This window comes from Camarhynchus parvulus, chromosome Z (assembly GCF_901933205.1).
Source record: "Camarhynchus parvulus chromosome Z, STF_HiC, whole genome shotgun sequence".
Taxonomy (NCBI): domain Eukaryota; kingdom Metazoa; phylum Chordata; class Aves; order Passeriformes; family Thraupidae; genus Camarhynchus; species Camarhynchus parvulus.
Genome location: NC_044601.1, coordinates 13,676,180 through 13,701,893, shown reverse-complemented (window position 1 = coordinate 13,701,893; position 25,714 = coordinate 13,676,180). Strand labels below are relative to the sequence as shown.

Below are 25,714 nucleotides of genomic sequence, written 5' to 3'. Positions count from 1 at the left end.
CTAGCCATTATCTATCTACCTGCTGCTACACACAAAATATACATTTTGCTAACAACAGCAGAAGTAACTATATTTTTGTTTCTGCACATTGCATATCATCTTTGTAAAATGAATTCCCATAAACATGCTTAGTAGAACTGAGGAGCTCTATAAGATGGTAAAATGAAGCTAGAATATTATCACACCACATAATTTACACCTTAAAAAGTGTAAGCTCTTCACATCCAAAGTATGAAGTAGCCTTCACAGCTGTACAGTTTAAGTAATGTGAAGGAATTTTGCACAGTTAGAATCAGTGTCTTAATGCTAGTGGATCAGGGGCATTAATCAGAATGGTGTCCATTCAAAGTTATTTTTTCCTCTGAGAAATTTACTTTTCTCTTCAGGTTCTCTTCAGGTTCATCAACCTGTCATCTTTGGCAATTTTGCCAAAATTGACTTTCACTAGAACCCCACTGGGCATTTCTTTTATACTATAACTTAATTCCACATTTCCTCTGTATCTTATCTTATGTCTATTGTCTCCGTTTAAAAATTTGGATCACTTTCACCTTCACTGACATAATTTTAGAATGCTATGCAGCTTTTTTAGCCTGGGCACATACATGTGTTGAAAGTATTTTTTTTCCCCAGGGTTATCCAAGCATAAAAAATATGATCTCACTACCTTCTGAGGCTTTAATTAATTATTTGATTTTTTTTTCCTGCTCTGCATCATGTTATTGAATTGCACAAATGCATGATTTTTCACAAGGCCACATAGCAATAGGACAAGAGGTAATGTCATATCGTCATTAACCTGAAAGAAGGAAAGTTTAGATTTGATCTTAGGAAGAAATCCTTTACTGTAAGGTTAGTAAAAGACTGGAAAAGTTTGCTCGAAATTGTGGATGCCTCATGCCTGGAATTGTTCAGGGTCAGGTTGGATGGGGTTTTGAGCAACCTGATCCTGCTCATGGGACTGGAACTAGAGGGTCTTTAAAATCCTTTCCAACCAAAATTATTCAATTCTGATTCAATGCTGGTTCTCTGATTATAGTGTGTGTTATGGGTCCAGTTGATACTTCAAACACTACAGATTCCTTGAATTTTTTTATTAAAGTTATAAGTGCCACAGTTCTGTTTTTATCAAAAGCAGCCCTACTTCATGAGGAGTCAACTGCCCAGTTATGAAGAGCTACTTTCCTTTAAAGGGTGGTTCATGAAAAAGTGGGAAAGTGGGACACTGTAAATAGCATAAAGTGGCTAGACAGATAAATCTGAATGTGATCAATTGTGATATTTTGAGACGCAATGAGGAAACTCCATCATAAAAAATAAATCCTTCCTAAAAAATAAGAGAGGTTTTCAAACTAAAGGGGGCAAAGGAAGCAACAGAAAAATCAGGCAGTGCATAAGATAAGCACAGTTTTAGAAGCGCTGACCATACCCGTAACTGCAGTGTCTCAATATGTCATTACTACTAGGAAGTCTGGTTGCGACAGAATTGAGTCATCTGACTCATCTTAAATTATGGTTCTGAAAGAAAACATTACATTCAAATGCCATAATTAATAAAAACATAGAACCAAATATTTGAAAGTATGCTGTGAGCTGTTAGGAGACACATAGGCTTAAGATGTTTGAATGGTTTTAGGATGTGTGTCCTTAATTTCCTTCACTATATACCATTTTATGTCTACTAGGGTCTTTTGCATGAAAATAAATAGGTTTGGTGCATTTAGTTTAAGTTTGATTTTGGTTTTGGTAGGCTTTTATTTGGTTTTGGGGGTTGCTTGTTTGTTTGTGGTTTTTGGTTTTTTGTTTTGTTTGTTTGTTTGGGTTGGGTTTTTTTACTTTTTATATAATTTAGGTAGCTATTAGCTTTCTATGGATATTGTAAATACTGATTTTTAAAGTAGGGACAATATAGCTGTGACTTTTTTTCTCTCTCTTCATAACATTTGTTAAATTATTACTGATTTGATATCACAGTTTAGGCGATCCTAATATTTAGTGACTGAAATTAATAGATGTATTTTTGGTTCCTGGATACCAGGTGAATGATATTACTGCATGAAACAAGCTTCTCCTGAATTTTGATATCTGATATTTTTTTTAGGTAGAGCAAAATCAAAGTCATAGTATATGGATATGTCATAGTAACAAAAAATAATAAACACCTTCACTCTGAAAATGTTCAAATGAATAAATGTGGCAACTTCTATAAAGTCTTTCATCAAAAATATTTCAAAATATTTCTTCCATGAACTTCAGTATAGAGTCAGCATAATTTCCAAAACATAACTTCTTGTAAATTAATATAACTTCAGAGATAACACGATTTAGATTAGTTTAGGATATGACCTTTAATTTCCATGACAAATTTGACTTTAATGAAAATGGGAAATTTTCATATATGCATGAATACTGCAGAAATAGCCTGCTTAGTCCCATAATGATGAGTCTTTGATTCTGAAAGGCATCACTGTTGTAATCACAGATCACTATTGTAATCACAGAATCATAGAAAGACTTAACTTGGAAGGGTCCTTAAAGGCTGTCCCATTCCAAAATCCCAGTCCTCATAGGAAAGCTAAAATAACACAGTTCTTGGTTTAGTCCCTTTTCTCTATCCACCCCATCTTCCAGGTGAACTGTTATGTCCAACAGAGGCACTGATCTCCTAGGCTAACATGACATCAAGAGATTGAAATGGTAACTGCTTTCTGGTTAGTGTAAATGACAATTTTCAGAGTGAATACTTTTAAATAAATTGTATGATAGCTCTCCTTTCATTGTAATCTTTAAATTTAATCTGTTCTGATTTTGTGCCATTGTTTACAAATTATTTTTTCCCATTAGAGCACCAAATTTTGTACAGAAATGATTACAGACAGGTTTCATTTGAAACTCAAATTTGCAGAAGTAGAAACAGCTTAACGTGTGGAAAAAAAAAGAATTTTGCACCGATATCTTCTGCATACTTACTAGACGGAGTTCAAATAATTGCTTTCAAGCAGTGTCAGCATGCTTCAGAGACAAAACAGGAACTCTACCTAAATAAATTAACAAATGCAAGAGTAGTCTTGAAAAAATCTTTATGACCCTCTCTGAAATTTGAAGATACTTTTTTTCTTAGCCTTCTATTTAAATATAAAGAAAGGAAGATGATGCCCCTTTGCCTCCAAATTTTCATTAAAATGCTTATATTTTACTGAGACTATCTATTTTTTATTATTCCACATTCACTCCTCATCCTTCATGATTTTAAGCATAAGAATATGATGACATTAGAATTTTCTATTCTAATATTTACAGGGACAACACTTCCAAAGGACTTTTGCAGAAAATACCATTTTCTACATTTTGAATACCCTTAACTCCTTTTCCATGTTCCAGAGAGGCCAAGAACTGTGCTTTTTCACCTGTCTCCTTAAGTGCTTTCTCAAGACATGTCACATTACATTACTTGGAAGTTCTACTGACCTACGGCCATTCTCATTCTCATGCCTGGGTCACCTGTTCTTCCTTGCACACTAAAGGGATTTTTACTGGATTTGAGGCAAGGCTTGCCCAGGGAGCTCGCAGAGCTCCTCACTGTCTCTCACTTGATTGTAGCTTTTCAGCATCCTGAGCTCTTGGATTTTCAGGCCTGAGGTCTCACGTTATTAAACATTCCCTGTCAAAAAGTCCACTGTATGTGACTAAAATGAGGCAGAAGGCAGTCGCCTCCATGATTTGACTTAAAGGTGTAGTGCATCTGATTTTGTAGTCTAAAGATGATTTAATTCATAGTGATGTAGTAAACAAGGATGAAATAAAGCCCTGAAAGCTTGTTTTTCAATACTGACACTTAATGTTCATGCCAAAAGCTTCTATACAATCCCTAGTGGTACTGAAAATATTTTACCAGAAACCAAAGCTACATTAAAAATAGAAATTATGTAAAAGAATGTAAGGCGTCAAACTGTGATCAACTATATAGTTATTAAAAATATGTACTTCAGTGGGCTGTTACATAGCTGATTTTTTTTATCACAGAGCCATAGAGTGGCCTAGGTTAAATGGGACTTTTAAGATTATCAAGGTTATGGTTTGGTTTGGCTTGGCTTTTGCCAGTCAGGAACTGAAGACCACTTTGAGCATGCAAATTCTTCTTCCAAAGTCAGAATAAACCAACTGACTTGGTTCAGTTTTGGAGAGTTACATATATTATCTTGCTGATTTATCCTTTTACCTTTTCCTTTAGCTCTGGCGTAACCCTTGTATTGACAGAAATAGTATACAAAGTTATTGCTTTTTTTCCTGCTGATATACCTTCTGATTAATGAAATGCAACACAGTATTTTTCTGCACTGAGCTCTCATTTCAAAATTCCATACCAAAGATTGGGCTGCAATGATAAAAATGCAAACCACAACGATTTAAGGATGCACAGTAGGATTGTGAGTGAGGCATGAAGGAAAGTCAGGGAGGATTGAATTAATTGTTTCAACCAAGATACACGATCTAAAATTATATTTCTTTCTTAAGTCAGAAAATGGAAGCATATTGACATTGTTACTAAGAGTTGACAACAGATCTTCTAGCATTTCTTAATATGTCTTTATGTTCTGCCAAACACAGGAAGTGTCTTCAGAGTAGTTGAATAACAAAGCTTTCCTACATTTCTAGGCCTAAAGAAAACATCTTTTTATTTGTGGATTGTAACTTTACTTTTTCCAGCAGATTGCTTCTTTAGGATTTTTTTCATCTCTGCTTGACTTTTCTAAAACAAAGAGTACTGGGGTTAAGTTTCTATTTCCTAACCAGCAATTTTAGTACCCTGCAAATGTAGACATCACTTAATGTTTGAAGAAACCAGGGAAGAAACTGGAACGTCTTCACTGGATAAACCACGTCTCTCCAAAGAAAGGTCTTGTTTACTCTATTTAAACAGTTTTAAACATCTGTTGATTATATTGGAATGTGGATGCCTAAAGCCCATGGTCTAAAGCATATTTCTGACTTTCATCTGAAAAATCAAGACTCAGTAAACTTAAGGACTCCACATAAATCCAAACACTTATTTAAAGTCCAACTGTAACTTGGACTACAACTCCCTGTACAACTCAAAGTATGCAGGTGACTGCATATATAACAGCACAAGATTATACCCAAAGAAAACTGAAATGGATTGTTTTAATCTATTCTAGCAGTTTCAAGAATCAGCAGGTCTTGCATCTCCAGCGTAAGCAAAGATGTCTATAAGTGACTTTTTGGGTGTGCATTTTGAATTTAGAAGAAGCCTGAATTTCATGAAGGAAATGGTCAGAATTTAGTGAATATCAGACCCCTTCTGGCTGTAAAATCTGACTGTCTGAAGTCACCTGCTACTTTTGAAGGTACTAGATTGAATTGTTAGAGATTATTTGAGCATGTGGATTAAAATAAGTGTTTTAAACCTGAGGGAATTTACACTCTTTTATTCACATAAGAGCACATATGTATTTCTAGTAATTTCAGCACAGCTATTCCAAGTTTTCTTTACAGTTGAAGGATATCAACTTCCGGTCTCAAAAGCAAAGCATTATGATAACCTTTGCTTCTTTTCAGGCATGCAGATCTTGTAACACTGAGAACTGTGAGAAACCTTAACTAGTTTTATTACCCAATTCTTGGATAAGTACTTTTAATAACCTAGATTTGTAGGTTAAAGGGCAGGAAAAAAATTACAATCATCCAGAACCTTTTGTGTTCTGCTCTAGGAGTGTTCCAGAGCTACATATTTTCCTCAATATATAGACACTAATCCACCAAAATCAGAGCATTTACTCAAGAAATGTAGAAATTTAGAGTATTAGAAATATGAGTCAATATAGAAGATTTTGGAACTGATAGTAAATTATTTTTATGCAAGTACTGCACTGATGCAAAATTTAGCTACATCTGGTAGTATTAAAATTATCTGTCACACTGGTAGGCTGAAATTGAGGGTTGGAAGGAAAAATCAGTTCTTAGAGCAGTGTTGGCCTACGGAAAGAAACTAAGTTAATCTGCCTGCAAAATCCCACCATCAACAACAGCCATAGCTATATAACACCACATCTCATCTAGTTTAATTTGAAATGTCCCGGGGACAAAAATATATAATATTTACGCACATGAAAAATTTCAGTTTATCAAATTGTTTTCTTTTCTCTTTTGAAAAGAAATAATATGCATGTATGAAATAACTTTCCCCCCCCCCTTTCTTTTTTTCTGAAATGATAAGAGTCATTAAACCTATTGGTATATAATGCTTTACAGCAGCATTTAGTATAATCTAGATCAGTAAAGACAGAAACATTCTTGAGATGCCTAAAACCTACTCAGGGAGGTTTCTAACATCAAATGGAAAGTATAGAGAAAACTTTCACAGCCTCATTTTATGGAAATTCACAGATGTTATGCACTGTGCATGCCAAATTCACCACAAGAATGTTAGGAAAACAAGTTGAATAGGCAGTAATGAATCTTTTCAGAGGGATGAAAACAAAAGGCAGAATGAAAGACAATTTACTTCCAATAGTTCCTCAAACCTTTTTAAAAATAGAATTTCAAATTACAACTCTGAACCTACCCTTTTGTTTGATTAAAAACATCTCATTACCCCATACAAGCTCATCATCATAAAGATATATTAGTCTATTCTTACTGACAGTGACTTGTTGTTAACTCCAAATTGAATATTGGTGTTTTACTATTGAAATGCCAATACCAAAAATTGCACATAAGTCATTAGAATCAATGGCACCTTCAGATTTAATTACACATACAGTCAAAGGAAGACCAGTAAGTCAGAGGTGGTTATTATGCATAAAAAGTCATAATACTAGTTTGGAAAAAAATAAATGCTCTTTGCCAAATAGTTTTTAAAACATTGTATTATTTTTTTGTGATTTCTATCTTACAAAAGCTACAAAATTATCATATGCAATGCAGAAAGAGCACCTTAAGCCTGCTGCTATGTCACCTACAGATGCTTTGGAAATTCTACTTATGGTTTTCACTTTCAGTTCTTTTGCTGTAATTCATCCAAATATATCCCAATTCTGCAAGTGTTTAAGTACATTCTTAAATTTCCATTAAACACAATGAAACATAATCATGGAAATTGTGATTAAACCCATGCAAAATTATAGCTTTAGCCATCAGACTTCTGACTGCTAGTGTTTTTCCCTTTTCTGCTGGCTCTGCAAACTCAAGATAGAAGAAACCTACGTACAACATGGCATCTAGGGAATTGCACCAGGAACACTTTGAAATGTACCCACTGTTTTTTTTTTTTTGTTTGTTTGTTTGGTTTTTTTTCACAAATCTGATTTTAAAATGAGTAATTATCTGCATGGAAAATCATTGTGTCTGGGCTTTTCCTAAAAACTGGAAATTTTCTGCCATTTCTAGTATTTAAAAGAGACTAGCCAGACACCTTCTTTTTTTTTTTTTTTTTAATGTCTTCCATCCTCAGAAGGAGCCCTGAAAGAAATGCTACTACTTTTCTTTTATAATCACCACTCACCATTTCATAGGAAGTTTCACTCAAGCAAAGGCTAAGTAATTTTTCTTTCCTCTGCCTTCTTAAGAAATTCAACATATTAAAATGCCCAGCCTTGGGGATCAGTTTATTAACCAAATGCTGAAGAGTAGGATACCCACTCCCTTGTTCCAAGTTCTGGGAAAGATGCTGATTTTGTTTTTCAAAATGCTCAATTTTCCACCTTGAACATACAAGCGCTCCTAGTGGCACTTCTGTCAAGAGGGGTAATTCTTTTCCCCAGCACAAATTTGGAGTGGCTGTTGCATAGCTTGCTGTTGAATTCTTTACCACATATAAGCAGACATATTTTGAAAACTTTGTTTCACCATATCTAAAGTAGCAAAAATGGCCATTTCAATGGCAAAAAGACTAGAGAAGAAAGTTCTTTCCTAACAACAATTAAGACAACTTCAAAGATAAAATTCAGGAGTGGGGGAAGAAAAGTGTCAAAGCAAACAGCAACAAAACCTGAGGGAGATATCTAGGTTAATATTTCCTTGGTAACATATTTTTTCTGGGAGAAACAGCAGCCTTCCACAGTAATTAATTACAATAAAATCATGATAACAAAATAAGCCAGCTTCCCTGAGGTATTCTGGACTCTAGAAAACTAGATTTTCCAAATATAGAATATAATTACCTTTCAGATATCATTATTAAAAGCTATGTTTAAGAGCAGGAATAAGAATCTCTTAAAACTATATAGCAATGAAAATTGCAAACATAGGCCAGGGATCTCAAGAATTACCTTCAGTCTTCCTTCTAATAAAGTCTCGAATAAACACGACATTCCCAATAAACACAGAATACAGAAAATACATATTGACATAATGAATGCATTCACATTAATCTAGATTTTTTTTTCACTCGGATTGATGGAAATATAGTAGAAATAACCCAGAAATTCAAAAATTACTTAGATCTTGCCATTCTTTTCTTTTCTTCCTGAGAGTGAGGTTTATTTGTTAATAAATCCAAAGGAACTAAATGCATTTATTTAAAGTTGCAAGAGGATTCTAGTAGAATTCACTGCTAAAAGTGTAGATTAAACACTAAGCAAGGTTATTTTCTTTAAAACCTAGAGGTACTATAAGATCATTTAGACATTTAAAATTTTCATAGCATACAATTACAGTCAATTAAAATGGAATGTTTACCTTGCAAACCAGGTTCCATAGATACAAGCAGGAAAGACAAAAGAGTTTTCTGCCAAGTTTTCCAGCTCCACAGCTCACTTACTAGATTAAAAAAAAAAAAAAGAAAAGAAAATTTATTTAGTCATCAGTTGTACAGAGATTTTTGAAATGGTGATGCTCTCAAAGAAAATGCCTTGAGACATTTTAAAATTATATTTAGCTCCTGTCTGAAAAGGAATAGAAAAAAATTTCAGAACCATAAATGTGTCTGCTAAGGTAAATAGGGTTAGAGGCGATTGAAACTTCCTAATAATACCAAAAAATGGTGTGCTTTCATTGGCACTCAAGGGGAGCAGGCAACTGTGCAGCCTAGGGTAGGATAGAGAGACATTTACTGGAGGATCTGAAGGTGAAACTGACAAAGCATTAAACCTAAATAGAGACAAAGAGGAAAAAATCACATCAACAGTAGGATTAACTGTTTTTCTCTGCTGATGATAGAACTTGGCACCTCCACAGATTTCTCCATCCATGTCCTCAACAGTAAGAAAGGAGAGTTTTAGAATGTCTTGCCATATTGAATTAAAATTTGAATTTTCCATTTATTTTAACAGGACAGATGAAGAAACACCTGCCTTACACAGTGAAGGTTGAGGAGTTAAGAAAACTTAATCACATATGTGTCAGGACCAGAACATGCCGGAAAGAACCACAGATTGTTTGATAAGGCAGAACTATAATGATACGAAAGACCAACAAAGACTGCACTATTTCAAAATTAATGTGAAAAATGCCATAAACTCTTTTGATCAACATGTCTCACACAAGCTTTTCAGAAAAACCAACTAAAATAATAAAATTATTTCTCTTCTTCCATATACAAATTACTTCTCCAAGACCTTTCCCAATACCTGAAAAAAGTTATCCGCATGTCTACGTAAAACATAATGTGATCTATTTGAGATTATTCTGTGAAATGAAAAACATCATATAAAAAAGAAATAAGAATATTATTTAAAATTATTTATATTCTTAGGATATAATAAAAATATACAGAAAAGATTAGATATCACAAGTAAAGGCAAACTTCATGATGAAATATGCTTTATCTAAATCTCATTCAACTCGTTTGTTATGTGGTATACAAATATATGAGCCAGTTCAATGATTTTATATTATAGTTTGTGGTTTATAATGGGCGAGGTAAATGGACTAATAGCTGAACTGCAGAGTACAACTGCAACATAAAGAATTTATGCAATTTGCAGAAGCAGTCTTGAAAGACAGCAATGAACTGTGAGCATTCCAGGGTCTGGTATTGTCTCCACTAAACACAAATATTTCCATAGAGAAGAAGCTGGGTTTCATATTCACCAAAGCTGTAGATTTGGCATTATATTTGCATCAATTCTCTAATATCTCTGTAAGACATAATTTCAAGACAAAACAGAAAATTTATTTAAGCTCACAGCAATATTTTTTCCAGGTTTTCTCTTCCTAGAGAACTGTAACTATTTATTGATTTTGCATTTTTTTCTCTTTGAATTCTTTTCAGAATTAACATACAATTTAATGGAATTGGAAGGGAAAAACCGCAAAAAATTAAATACTTAAAAAAACCACCAAAAAAAGTAAAAAAAAAAAAAGAAAAAAAAAGAGAAAAGTTCAAAAGTTCCACAAATAAGACAATTCATCATGACTCTATGTTTTTTTCATTTTGTTTATGCTGAAGCCAAAGGGAAATAATTATTATAGTTGTTGTTTCCCTTCACCTTTGGTTGGACACTCAACAAACCTAAAACAAGGGTGAGCATGGCATTTTGGAGTCTGAGAGAATTAAACTCTGAACACTGCATTATATTCTAACTAACCTTCAAAGGATATTTAGATATCAGATCTAAACAGGAAGAAACAAATGCTCAGGAAGTTCCACCTGAATATGAGGAAGACCGTCTTTCCTTTGTGTGTGACTGACCACTGGAACAGATGGTCCAGAGAGGGTGTGGAGTCTCTCTCACCTGAAATATTAAAAAACTGTCTAGATGAAATCCTGTGACATGCGCTTTTGGATGACCCTGTTGAACAGGGACATTGGACCACATGACCTGCTGGACCAGATGGCCCTTCCACCTTGAACCATTCCAGATTCTATGATTTCTCTCCTCACCAAAATGTAGCAGCGAAATGGAGTATCAACATGAAAAACTCCTCCATTAGAGAAGGTCAAGGGTCAAACTGCTGATAACCCAAATGTTGATAACATCTCCATCTCATTACTTCATTATTTCTAAACGTAAAACTCAAGTGGTAGGAGAGGACTAGAGGGTTGTTATTAAGGCCCTAGTGGGAATTCAACAATATCAATACAAGAGGCTATCAGAGAAGTTAAATTTTTCTGCAGCAAGAAATATCTTCTTCAGAGATAAGTGATTGCCTAACAGGTGAGACACAAAGGAACAAATCAGTTTTCCCAGCTACAGGGTAACACCAGTATCTCACCTTAAAACAAGCTGCCCCTGGCCCCAGGCTGCTCTTTAGGTTGTACAGAGCTGATGCTGGGGAAACACACAAGCTTACTAACCAGCTGTGGAAATGGAAGAGGATAGTCAGTGCCAGTGCATGTACACATGGGGAAAAATGGGCAATCACACTGGAAAAAAGTATTGTGTGCCCCTCAGATATAAGATCTGTGAGTTCTAGAGAGCTGCTTTATGAGGGCATTAGCTTAGTTGTCAAGAAAAATCTTAAAGGTATGTATTATTGTGAATGGAAGAGATAAAAAATAGAAAATACTTATAGACAAATAAGAGGGAAGGGCTACTGCAATTTTCTACAAAATCTTTAGTGGTACTAAAAAGCCAGATGGTGTTTTATAATACCTATCTGAATAAAAATAAAAATCCAAAATAAATTAAAATATGCATTTCATTCATAGACTGTACATAGAAAATGCAGAACGTTTTGCCCCAAATGCTGATTATCCCAGATTTTTGAAGGAAAAATTATGTGCAAGAGTTCCCCTCCAGTAACTCTGGAATATTTTACCTAACTTTGTCTATTGCAACAACACATATGCAGCCTTAATTATGTTGCTTTACGGAATAGAAAAACTGTCACTAAAATCACAAATGAAAATTTAACAATATCAAAATCAGCAGTTATCAAAACTAGAAGTCACTAAACCATGCTACAGAGAGACAGCCTGGAAATATTAAAGATTTCATTGGATTTTTTGAGCCACATGCCAAACATGTGAAATGTACTAAGACAGTCTTGTCCTAAGATCAGACAATAAACATGAGCATCATGAAAATTAGTCATGTGATCTACATTGACCTACACTGAAAAAATTAAATGCCACAGAGCTAAATGTTGAAACATAACCAAAAAGTGACTGCTTAAACTGCAGAAAAATAAACACATCAGATTTACAGAAGGATGAGCTACACCAGAAGAAAGAAGATCACCCAGAGCTGTATCTTGAAAATATAATGAACTAATTTTATATATAAATGAAAGTATGAAAAAAAATTCTTTATACAATAGTATTTTGTAAGGGTACTGGCCATATTTTTCTTTGGATTAAATCACAGTTCAGGATTTTTTTACAGAAGGAGCTGTTACCTACCATACATGGAGGAAATGAATATCTTCTTTTTTAATCTGTCATATTTCAAAATATTACCTTATAAAGTATGTTTCCTTTCAAGCCTTAATGATTTGAAGATAAAAAAATCACATAAGCTTAAGGCAGGAATAGATTTGTTTTTTGGTGTTTTTTTTTTCCTTTCCTTTTTTTTGGGTTTTTGGCTTGGTTTGGTTTGTAGTTTTTTTGTTGTTTTCTTTTCATTTTTAATTCAATGCATGTTTTAGATTTCTTACAGTACATACATATTAAGCTTAGAGACAGTTTTCTTTGAAATATAAATAACTAGCTAATAAAAAAAGTAAACCATGTGGGACAAAGATATCACACTTTCTCTGAAAGCAAAATCTCCAAGACTTGGTATTGAAGAAGTTAATTAAGAATATCTGCTGCATACCAAGGTCTTCAGACAAGACCTTCAAGAATCAGCATTAGGAATAGATAGCAAAACTCTTCAGAACATTGCTTCTTTCAGTACAGTTAGTAAGTTGTGCCAGACCACTGTAACCTACAGGCGCCTGTATATTCTCCTGTCTCCATTCCATGCTCCCCAGCTACAAGGATTTCCAGAGAGACACGAAGGAAGTGTAGCTTTGTGAGAGCAGATATTACACTGAAATATCCACAGCTTCCTATCTGGAGTTAAAGGGCATACTATACTCTCTGGATATGTAGTTGAACTGTAGCATCCTAAACAAGAAAATACTGGTAATAACAAAATCAGATCTTAAAGTTGACATAGCTGAAGTATTGAGTTTAAATTGCAGAAAAAAAGATCAAATATCAATGAAAAATCCTAAAGATGCTTTTCCACTGAAATAAAGTGTCTATGGGAGTTGTGGAACCTCCAATATTTCCGTCATTGTGAAGCATTGGTAAATATCTATCAGAAATCACACATATACAGCCAGAAGGCATCACTGGGGGAGGGCAATGGGTAATAGGCTCTTGAGAACCCATCCAACTCATCTTCAATGATATTTTCAATAATTTCTAATATTTAAACAATACAAACTGGATATACTTTTTGGTTCATATTTAAGCATCTCACCTAAAATATGCATCCCTCATCACTTTATTTCAGGTATCAGAAGAGATCAAAAGGGAACAAAGGCAATAATTTTAGCTTCAAAATCAAGATAAAACTGGAAAAAAGTCAACATTTTCCTTTTTAAATATCCTCAAGATTCGTATCATCATCAATTATTACAGTTCCTATTCTAATGATTATGCATGAGATTTTTGAAAACTAATCAATTTTAGATTTTTGAAGCCAAATTATTATCTTATTTCCTTTCCACAAAGCCCATATAAATTTATTGATGCTTTTGTTCAAAGTCAAAATATGGATGCATTCTGCAACAAAATAATTAACTTATGTTAATAGCTTCATTTTTCATCATCATATAACCTTCAGTTTCAATGAATGCTTACTAAATCTAATATTTAATTACTATTACAGACAAAAATGATGTAAAGAAGCTTGTGGCCTCTGTAAAATCATTACTTACAAACATTTATTTTCTATGATTTTAGAAATTTGGTAGTTTTCCTATGAAAGTCACAATGTTTGGTCACTATTAAATGTTGCAAACAAAATTCAAAATTATCAAGAAAGCAAAAAGCCTTCACTACAGGATAAACTTCACAGTGTCACCTGAAAAAATCATAATCATTTGACTCTCTCCTTTCAGTGCTTGTTCTCTTTACCATCAAGAGCATTCCTCTATAAATACAATAAAAGTGTTTGGTTCCTGTCCCTACCTCTAGAGATTTCCTCAGGTTTACAGCCACCTGTCAAAATCAACTTAACATGTATCTTGAAAACCAGAGTGCAGTTTTGTTAATGTCTCATCAATATATATGTACGATCGTTAGGTTTTTATTTTTATCTGTGCTATTCCAAACATTAAGGTAACTGATATGGATATATGCCTCCTACTCAAATCTCTCCCCAGCCCATCCCACTTCCTCGCATGGTGGATGAAACACTGCTTGGTGTGTTACTCATTGAAAAAATTACAGCTATTAAGAATTCCCTAAGGATAGACAGATATTCTACTTATTTCTTGCAATGAAATATCATGATCAGCTCCCTTCCAATAACCTGTAACACCAGCACTTGTCAGATATGTTCTCTTACCTCATGATGGACCATTGTTCTGTAAACCACTCCTATAATTTTGTTTAATTTTGGAGACATTTAGGAGTAACTAGTTAAAGTAGTGGGAATTATTACATCAGTCTCTTAGGAGAAATCATCTCTTTTTACCATGGATAGTGGGAAGACATACAGTCTTATATGAACCAAAGACTTCATAAAACTACATTACATAACAATTCAAAAGTGGCAGAGACAAAGTTTAAACATGTCACATTGAACGGGACAAAGACAACATGAATAGCTAAAAGGCTCAGTACTCACACCATCAATCATCATTTTTAACTGTAGGGTTCAGTCATGCAGAGTTTCATAGACTGTTTTATTTTGTTGCATATTAGCTAGTTCAAAGAAATTGCTCTTTGGTAGAAAAAAAAAGTTTATGAAATTATATTGTATATACTAAACTGTTGCCACAGCTTGTTTTATATTTTTTCCTTTCTAGTTCAGCAAATATGATTTGTCACAAGATAAAATTAAGTAATAAGTCCTTTATTCAAGAGTGTTTCCCTTTTCAACCAGAGAGTTGTTGAGATGGGAAGACAGGAGAAATTAAAAGAACAGGTATTAGAAAAATTTTAATTTGTATGAGAATAAATCCAACAGCACTCTTGTATTTTCTATGTGACTATAATCTGTGTTTTTCATGTACCTCCTACCCCTCTATCTTTCCCGCCTCTTGTATTTACAGAAGAAACATTGCTTCCCATTGCATAATGCTTATTTCTTGCAGAACAATGAGTATTTAGGGTTTTTGCCATTAAAAACCAAGGACAATTTACTACAAGAACTTCGGGAGAAGTTCATTAAGAAAGTTTAATTTCAATGCAACTTAAAGTACACAGTTACAATAACCAACATGAGACAACAAATCCTGGAGTTAAGACTGCTTGTTGGCTTTGGTGAGTAAGCACCTTTTATCTTTTGTTTGTTACTCAAAGTTGCCCTACATAATTTCTACAGCTGACGAAGATAAGGAATATGCTATTTGCTTTAGCCATGGATACACAGAGCAATTTCAGTGCCAGTGACACGGCTTGACTAAGAGCTGCTAAAATACGTGGGGATTACCAAAGGGAGAGAACCAATGAAGGAATTGCTTTGCTTACAGCTTCTCTGCCTTACTCTGAAACAAAATCAAATTGCCTCTGAGATTGCCTTTCTCTTCCACACCCAGATTTATCTTATTCACAGTCATATACAGAAACAAGTGCCTGAATTAAAAATGTTACATCTATAAATCTTCAGCATGCATACATAAGAGTTACTATGTTTTACAGCTGTAATCTACCTGTAATGTAATTGATACTTTTTGCAATATAAAAGAGAATATGGAACTGTCACAATAACTAAATCAACTTTATATGAATGTTCTTACACTAAGCCAAGTGTTGTTTGACCTTGCACTTGTAGCTGGATGGGTGATTCAAGTGCAGACCTGGTTCATTTCAGAGGACTGTGTTTATAAAATATATGATATTCATCTTCAGATTGGGGAGCTGAGCTCCTGCACTTAAGGTTTGCAGTAGTTTTAGCAGAATTGTAATCTGGAAAAGGGTGCCAACACTTTTATGATTTCCTTACCCTTTGGCAACACTATTTTCAGGGTAAGAGCTCTAGCAATAAATATTTTGTAATATAGTAAGAACTTGGTGAAAGTATTGAAGCAAATCAAAACACTCTAAACTCCAGATGCCTCATTTTATGACTTCACCCCAAAGCAAACAGATTACCATCTGGGCATATAAAAGAGAAAAAATAAAATATACACTTAAAGCAGCCTGTGTTTGAGAGCGCAGTGTGTGTAGCATGATCTAACATACTATGAATTAGAAATGTGTTTCACCTAAATGGTATTTGAGACACTACTAAAATGCTGAGCTGATATTTCAGATGAAGTGCAATATGATTTAATTTAGCAGATAAATACTCCAATTAAAAAAAAAAAAAAATAACCAACACCATTGATAACAACTGGACTGGTGATTTATTTTTCCAGATAATTTCAAATATACAGAAAACATATTGAGGCTACTTAAAGCATATTATTTCAAAGAAAGGACTGTAACTGTTCAAGCATATTGAACTAATTTCCCCAAGTGGCTTTCACAAACACTCTTCTTATCCTCATGCAGGTTTAAAGATCACAGAATAAATACTTATAAAGGAGATCATAAAATCTTCCCTCATGACTTCTACATATATGCACATCACACTTCTTGACAAACTAAAGGATTTTCAAAAGGTTTATAATATGTATTATGAAATTTTCTATACAATAAAGAGCATGTAGAAGAACTTCTACTTCAATTTTTTTCTACAGAAAGACATTTTACAGCAGCCAATAATCTGAAATGTGGGTAATAATGTAAACTGAAGTCTTATTTTTGTACCATGGACACGCTTATTTTCTTGAAAACAGGGCAAAGTCAGAAGCAAATATTGTCTCAGTGAACTCTGTTTGGGAAACAAGATAGACACTTTTATTCCTGTACTAAAGACTTCCAGCAGTCAGTTTGGATACAGATGTTCTCCACTGTCTTGCCAGATAAAGAAGACATTGGAATCCTGACAAATGGATGGAAAGGCTTCAGGAGGAGAAATTTAATATGTTTACTGATTTGTTACTGCAGATATACTGACTTTGAGTTAATTCCTCTAGAATCTCTACCACTTACTAGTGTTACAGTTGTTGTATTAGATGTATTTTCCATTTTGGAAATGTAGAGATCTTATTCACATCAGATGTCTGTGTTTGCAAGAGTTTATATAGTTCCTGCAAATTCCCTGGTGTTTATGGTGTGAACATCTCCTGTAGAACACTGACACAGGTTCAGAGCAATTTTGGCCATCTCTGCAGTGCCTACTGTGACTTCCTTTTGTTTATCTCCATTACTTTAGTATAAACCAGCAGTTTACCATACAGTACCAAAAAGTCTATCAAGAAATTTTGTGACCCCTTTTGAAGAGAAACATGGAACTTTTACCAAAAACCCCTATGTTTATTTTAGATCATCAATATCAGCTTCCAATGCTAAATTAATATTAAATCCTTTTTCTTTAAAACTGTACTATGCTCTTATTGCCATATTGACCTTGTTTCCCTTCCATTTCAGATGGCAAAACAATTGGCTGTCCTCATTTAGGTACTAAATGCTATTTGCCTCCTACAATGAAATATATTTATCTAAAGGCAAGTGTAACCCAAAGAGTAGTCTCTTCACTTCTGGAATGCTATCAGATCAGACTGGATTTGCATCTCTTATGAACCATTATGAGATAATGCAGCGAAATAAAAAATTAAGGTCTAGGTAAGTCAAAGGAAAAATTAATTTTAACTCAGTGAATTAAAGCCTTTTGCTTCCAATTAAAATGAATAAATATTTAATTTAAATTTTACCCCAGAAAGCTCAAAATAATAATGAATTGACACATTTTAATTTTTTCAAAAGGGAATTGTTCTGATTTGACAAAAATGACTCCCTACCTAAAAATTCTCAGCCATGTAATTTGAGAAAGGTATATCTTCACAGCAGAAATGCACACTTTACATTATATAACTTCAAGGCCTGGAATTTAAAGGAATATTTCAGCTGTGGTTATATTTATTAGAAAAATATGTGAAAATCACTACTAAAATTTTCAAATTAAAAAAAAGATCAAAAAATTAAGTTTAATAAAATTAAGAACTATTCCTCCTTAAGTGATATGATTTGTACATTAAATTTTTTTCCCACCATTTGCTAAACTTTCTGCAAATCATCTGGATATGTTTTTCCATTTACATGGATCTTTAGTACATGTTTTATTTTCTGGAATGAAGTCAGCAGTCTAAAATAAGAGTTTCCAACACTGGCCACAAAATAAGGCATCTTAATATAAATCTATATATATAATATATTATATATATAAGCATCTACTATATATAAGATATAGTAGATGGTATTCCCAAGTTAATGTTGTCTTTTAACTTAGCCATTTGATTTCCCTGTAAAAGTAGATGGACCAGATTATCTTTAAGAACATTCCAGCCTCAGAAAAATAACAACTGGAAGCAACAATGAGTATATAAACCAGCTTTTCCTTTTAAGAGCATGTGGACATTGTGGGTGTCTAAGTACTGACTGAGCTGGGGAGAAAGAAACACTTTGTAAGGAAGAGTTTCATGGCTGCAGTCAGGACACAGAAAGTAAGTGATTTCCTTAAAAAAATATTAAGTTTATTGGTTTCATTCTTGTAACAAGACATGCAGTTGTATCCCTGGAAGGGATAACCTATGACAACTATTTCAGGAAATTTTGCAAAGCTACTTTCTGCATTCTTTGTTTGAGAGTCAATAGGGTTTTTGCATACTTGGAACATCTGGGGAATAGGCTAGTAGTCTCTACATCTTTCATATCTGACTACTTAAGGACAACATTTAGTGTCCAGGATCAACTTGAATCACAACAAAAATTTTACGTAAAGAATTGCTAACTGGCATTCCTTAATGCAAATGTGTTAATAAGCTCAGTACTTTTCTATAAAACCATTACTTTTGTTTCCTTAGTCTTCTATAAAAAAATGATTTCATGTTTGTGAGGCTGAAAATCAATAAATAACCAATTTATTAAGAATTATTTACTAATACTATTTATGTACAAGTTTCCTGTCAGGTGTGGAGTGAAAATGAAGGATGGTACATCTATGTGCTGTATATGCTGTAGTCTTTATACCTAAACAGTGTCAAACTCAGAAAGCACATAACCATCACAGAGAAGAAGCTAAGCCATCTGCTCAGCATTTGCATAAGTAAAAATAAATGATTTTATGCTGCTGCTGTATTTTCTATCACTGTGTCAGAAAAGCTAATAATACTTCCAGTACACTTCAGACATCTGTGTTTAAAACAAAATAATAATTAATTTTACAAAGTAACATTGTACTATATTTCCCTGTGATTAATAAACACAGTTGCATCAACATGTAATGATTTATGCAAAACACGGGCATCCTTTTTTTTTTATATTCTTTTACTTGTTAGCAAGGCTAAAAATTCTGATTAACTTCCCCACATTTTATAGAAGAATCAGAAATGAACTGAAACTCAGTTTCAGATTCACAATAGACAGTCAGTCTATCTTTCTCTCCTAATGAAACCTAACAAACAGTGCTGTTGCTGATTCATACAAACTATGATAAGAAGTAGAACATTTAGGTAAGAAATGACTTACTTTTCAGAGTTATATTTTTCAGAGTCACAATGTAACTAGACACTTCACCAGCTTATTAACAGTTTATTAATGACTCAGAAATATTAGGCGCAGAAAAATGCAACCCCCTTTTTCAAGCATATTCATTCAATATAAAAAATACCTAAAATACAATAGAAAGTAATTTTACTGAATTTTGCCAAACCTTAATTATAGAGTCCCATTATTTTTCATAATTAATTTGCAGTTGAATAGTGTCTCTAAGAGGACGTGCAAATCAGAACTATGATACTGTGCAGAATTCCAATCATACTTGAAAGCCCGCAATATGCCAAAATAAAGAAACCTTTCTGAAAACATTTTAATGGGAAGAAAAAAAATTTTTTTAAAACTTCAAATTCTGTGTCCTTGTGAAAAGAACTCAGACACAATTTCTTTCTACAGTTTTAAGAATAACCTTCTTGTCTTCATAATAAGCAACAGAATGCTGTCTGAGATCATTCTCTACAAAACATGTAGGTCTATATAAAACAATTGCTATGTACTTAGGATATTTTGTATCAGAACTGTGGTATCTATTGCAGAGAAAAGATAAATATATTCAAAAGATACCCAAGTTGACTTATAAAGAAGCTTTTTGTTGTTAAAAAAATACATGAAATCTGTAAGATATTCCTTTCTGTATAAAGAACATTGAGAGTCACTGATTTAATTTTTATTTATAGTTCCTTTCCAGGAGAGCACACACACCATAATACGCACCTTCCTTCCCTTGCCTCCAGTTTCCTTCCCAGTTTTTACATCTGCCGTTAAGGACGGAGGACTCAAACAAGTACAGTTACTCTGTTAACATCGTACATAACAAAGGAAGAAAAATGAAGGCAGTAGTGATACATGTCTGCTTTGTGATATTCATTATTCCTATAAATCCCCTTTAAGTACCGAAAAGCTGCAATTATGTTTTCCTGGAGCCTCCACTGCTCCATGGTCAATCACCCAACTTTTTCAAACTGTTCTCATAGAAGAATTGCATCAGCCCTCTGATCATTACTTCCATGGCCCTTCACTGGACCTGCTCTAACAGGTCCATGACCTCCCTCTGCTGGGACCCCAGATCTGGATGCAGGGTTCCAGGTGGGCTCTCACCAGAGCACAGCAGAGGGGCAGAATCCCCTCCCTCCCCTGCTACCCACACTGCTTTGGATGCAGCCCAAGACACAGCTGGCTTCCTGGGATTGGAGTACCCATGGCTGGGTCATGTCCAGCCTCTCACCCAGCAGCGCCCCTAAGGTCATTCTTGGCAGCACCACCCCCAGTCCCTTCATCCCCCAGTCCATACTGATACTGCTGGTTACCCTGACCCAGATGCAGGACTTATCGCCTGCCCTTTTTGAGCTTCAAGAGAATTGCACAGGCTCTCTCTCAGACCTGTAAGGGCCTTCTGGATAGCATCACTTCCCTCCAGCCTGTTGATCACGCCTCACATCTTGGTGCCTTCTGCAAACATTTGGGGGGAATATTCAAACCCACTATGTCCTTGAAGAAGATGTTGATGGTATAGGTCCTTCTGTAGACCCTATGACAATATGCTGTTGCAGAAGGAAAGGTTTGGCTAACTCATCTAACATGGTAATGACAACTGCAAGTAGTCACAGAAAAAGTTATTTCTACTATTATTCAGTTGTGTTGTTTTTTTTAATTGAGTCCCATTGTTTTCATTCTATCTGTAATCACTTTCTGCAGATTTCTGCTGGCTCACAGGAATGATTGTCAAAAGAAATGGCTGCCCTTTTCAGCAAATACAGCAGAAGGGAAGTTCTCAATTCATAATTCACCCAAGGAGCATGATTCAAGGAGCTGCTCTATGCATTCAACCAAGTAACAGAAATATATCCTAACACCTATGGAGCCATAAAATTGTGTTTGAGTACAGGACACTTAGAGGAATACTTATAAAAGAGAGTGTGGGAGCAATTTATTGCCTGAAATAAGCTACTCCATTCGTGAAAAAATTGATGACAAACAACACACTATTAGAACTGGAAATAATTCTAGGTATTTTTCATCTTCATCTGTTATGAAATTATTTACATTATATATATATATCTCTTTCAGACATCTTCATTTCAGCAGTCATCTAACTGAATCTTTATCCTCTTCTTGTAAGCAGGAAAACATTCTCTGATTTCATTTATGGCTATTAAATTTTCAGTGTAAAAATGGTTTTTCAACAGGCCTTGTTTATAACTGTGAGTGTGTGCGTGAATTATATTAAAATTTCAGCAAGTCAGTAAGACAGTGTGGAGGCTGAGCTCAAACACACAAACTCACAAAAGCATGTTCTTTGCCAATATCAGTTCGTGTGATTATTTTAGCTGGAAGTTGATTCCAGCATTATGAGTATAATCTTCACTGTCAGGGATTTAACTCTAAGAGATCTTCCTGACTTAGCTGAAGACATTGCAACTAAAATCTAAAATGGTTACTGGAAATCTTTCCTTCTCTTCCTTTACTGCAACTGTAATGGTCAAAGTGGGATTAAAAAAAAATGGGATCACCTTTAAAACAACTCAAATTTTCACTATAAGCGCTTGTTAATGCCAAAACCCACCAAGGTTACATAGGTTATAATACAGTCATTTTGACATGCTAGTAAGAATGGCTACCTAACTGAAGTCTGAAATGTTCGAGATGTTCTGAAACTGCTGACCTAAAACAAAAGCATGCAGACCCTGCTAATATTGTAGGGACAGTTAGGTGACTAGAATGATTTCTACTGACAGTCTTTGAGTAAGGCAGGACATTTAGCTAAAAAATTGTCTGACATACCAAGGTATTGAAAAATTTTAATCATAATACTTGGCATCGGATTTCTGTAAATGTAGTTGTAAAATTAAAATTTTTGTCCCTAGCTTGACTGTATATTGAGGATCCACTCATTATGCCTGTTCATGAGATTTTCTGTGTTTGAAAGGAAGCACTGTGCATGAATGTATATGGAAAAAATGAGACTATCATGGCAATGATCATAATTTAAACTTCAAACCCCTTAAAATTATCCATATAAGCTTAAATTTATACATATCAATTCTTAATAAGCCCTTACACATATAAATATTCTATTTTATGAGGAAAAAAGTAAAGAAATAAAAGCATTAAACTATGAAAACAAACTTCCAGACAGATTACAAATACAAACACCTACAGAATGTATTAGAAATTCATACAGCAATGATAGGTTAAAAGTTTCAAGATTATAATCAGAAAAGTATGACAAAATCAGAATGTTTTCAGGAAATGATTGTCACACTTTATAGCTCTAAACAACTAGTCACTGTGGTTCTTCCTCTACTAAGTGTACATCTGCTCCAAAATCTAAATAATGGTGCTGTACACAGAGCGGCATCATGACTTCAAAAGCCATAGGCAAGACTTAAGATGGGGAACAATATCTCCTGGTAGGAGGGAAGTAACAATATAAAACCCATATCTCTCCTTGGTATTAACAATGTGGAAAGTATGATTTCTGAGAAAAGATTAAATCACACTGAGAAGTTTTTTATACAGAAGTAATGGGGGAGAGAGATGACAACCCAGAGACTAGTAAAGAAATGATGATTACATCAAAAGAAATAGGGTGCTTGGAAATTGGAGCAAAGGAGACCACAGGACCAGTTTCAGGATGTCAGGCTCCCACCTCAGGGTAGACACACAACTGCACATGGATGGAAACAAAACCACAGTGACTAGGATATGGAGGGAAAGGTCACATGACTGAAATAGGCAGTGGATGAGTAAGAACTTACAGTAAAGGTAGATGGGGAAGAGAACAAGATGAAGAGGCTCTCATTGTGACAGCACCAATACGTAGGGCTCTCATACAGGGGCAGATGAGCTGGGCCTAAATCAGGAATGACTTTTGTCTGGGTATTCATTAATGAGGGTTTTCTCTATACTTAGGGATATGATTCAAGAGCAAGAATAACGACCAGAGGAGGATGAGCCTACAATTACTGTGAACTCTAAATAAACTCTCAGGTTTCACTCAGCTGTGCTAAAGGAAGCTGGCTAATGTTCTTGCAAGGCCATCCTTCAAGAAAAGTCTCGGAAATTTCTGGGAGTCTTGGGAGATCTCTGTCTACAGGGAGAAAGTAACCTGTCTAACTACAAGCTTTACTTTGATCCCTGGTACAATCAGGGAGCTGGTCCTTTAGAAAGACATTCTGGAATATGAAAGAGAAAAACATGATGGGGAATTGTTGTGGTGTTTTGACCAAAAGTTATTCATGTGCAAACCATCTGGATACCTTCTGTTATAAAATGACTGAATTTGCAGACATGGAGATGGCAGGAGCTATCATTTAGGTTGACTCCAGCAAGGCTTCCAACACCTTCCCACAACGCCCCTGTAGCCAAGCTGGATATGGGGGGTGTGCCCCATCAGTGGGGTAAATATGGATTGAGTGGTTGTGCCCAGATGGGACGGCCACTGGGTCATACCTTCCTTGATTGATGCCCTGTGTGATCCCACGGGGGCCACCATGGGGTTGGTTCTGTGTTACATCTTTGTCTGTGATGCGGGAAGGTGACCAAGTGCATCCTGTCAGGTTTGCAGGGGGCAACAAACTGGGACAGCAGACAGACCCATATGCAGGAGGACAGGCCTTCTGCACAGATGGAGAGATGAAGATGCCAGTGGGACCTTCAGGTGACCACAGCGGGTACAAAGGGCAGCCCTGCCCTAGGCAGGGGGAGAATTTCCAGCTGCCACAGGATAAAACCCTGAGCAATTTGCTCTGGTCCACAGCTGAGTTTGCTAAGGATAGAGTGTTGGTCCTGAAGTCTCCATCATCCTGAATTAACCTGCAATGCTACAATCCATAAAGTATCCATTCTTCAGCAGATTAGTAACTTTTTGGTAGAAACAACAGGGTGGTATTGTTTGGGGTTTTCTTGGCAGAAATCAAATTCTAGGCAAAACCCCAAAATCTTGCAGCACAGTATGCCCTTGACTCAAAGTTAAAACAATGTATTTAGTACTACAGAAATAAAATTTAAAAAGTGTTGGGAGTCCCAAAAAAATAAATTAATGTACTGACACATGGGGAACTGTTCTTGTGTGCTGATGCCTTAACGGCAAAGCTCAGAGTGTTCTGCCTTGAGACTCCAGACCGTAGCCATGTGCTGTTCTAAATACTGGCTATCAGATCTAAGTTACCACAATGCTAACGATGGCCCACTCACTCCAGTGAAAATGCAACCAGAAAAACAAAGAGTAAGAATGCTAGGTGGACATTACTTTATTCTATTGTCAAGCTCTGCCCCACAGATTGTCCAGGTCCTCCTAGGAGAGGTAAATGTGGCTGTTAAAAATTCCTAGGTTGAGTTAAGAAAGAGAAGATGAAATTTATTCAGATTCAAAGTACAGTACAATTCTGTGTCTCATAATTAACCATTGCAAACTTTCTAATAATCTAACTGAAATCAGAAGACATTTCTAATGTCGTCTAGGAACAAGATCTGAAGGAAAAGAGCGATAACTAAAGAAAAAACTGTATTCACAAAGTTAACAGGCTGCATCCACACACTTTTTACAACATCATGATGACATTTTCACTAAGAAAAAATATCCTGCATATTGTTTATCTCACTTATTACTACTTTTCTTTTTTGGTTTAAACTTTCATGTTCTATAGCAAGCCAACTCGCAGTTAATTTGCTGTCCACAAAAATACTGTGTATTTTATTTCTAGACCATTAAATTTTAGACACACAGATGACTTTGGAAACTACACAAAACAATGACCCAATCTTTGAAATGCAGCAAGCTTGCTAAATATTTGCTAGTCATAAACACATCCTTGTACCTACAAATGAGTGAAAAGCCTGTGTTTTATGGGACCACAGGAACAATTTTACAGAAGACCAGTCTGACATCCTGCTTCTTTAAGAAATGACATGTGGGAAAAGAAGATAAGATGATAATGAACTTGCATGAGCCTGCCAATTAAGGCATCAGTAAACTGAGGCATGGTGAAA

General features: G+C 34.9%; 1 protein-coding gene across 3 annotated transcripts in view; it reads right to left on the bottom strand.

Annotated features, from left to right (window-relative positions):
- Positions 1–25,714, bottom strand: part of LINGO2 (leucine rich repeat and Ig domain containing 2) — a 489,656-nt gene that overhangs the window by 313,453 nt on the left and 150,489 nt on the right. For all 3 annotated transcript variants that reach the window (XR_004061487.1, XM_030968283.1, XM_030968284.1), the window contains exon 2: positions 8,698–8,778. The gene's annotated coding sequence lies outside the window, so the exon portion shown is untranslated. The remainder of the gene's footprint in view (positions 1–8,697; positions 8,779–25,714) is intronic.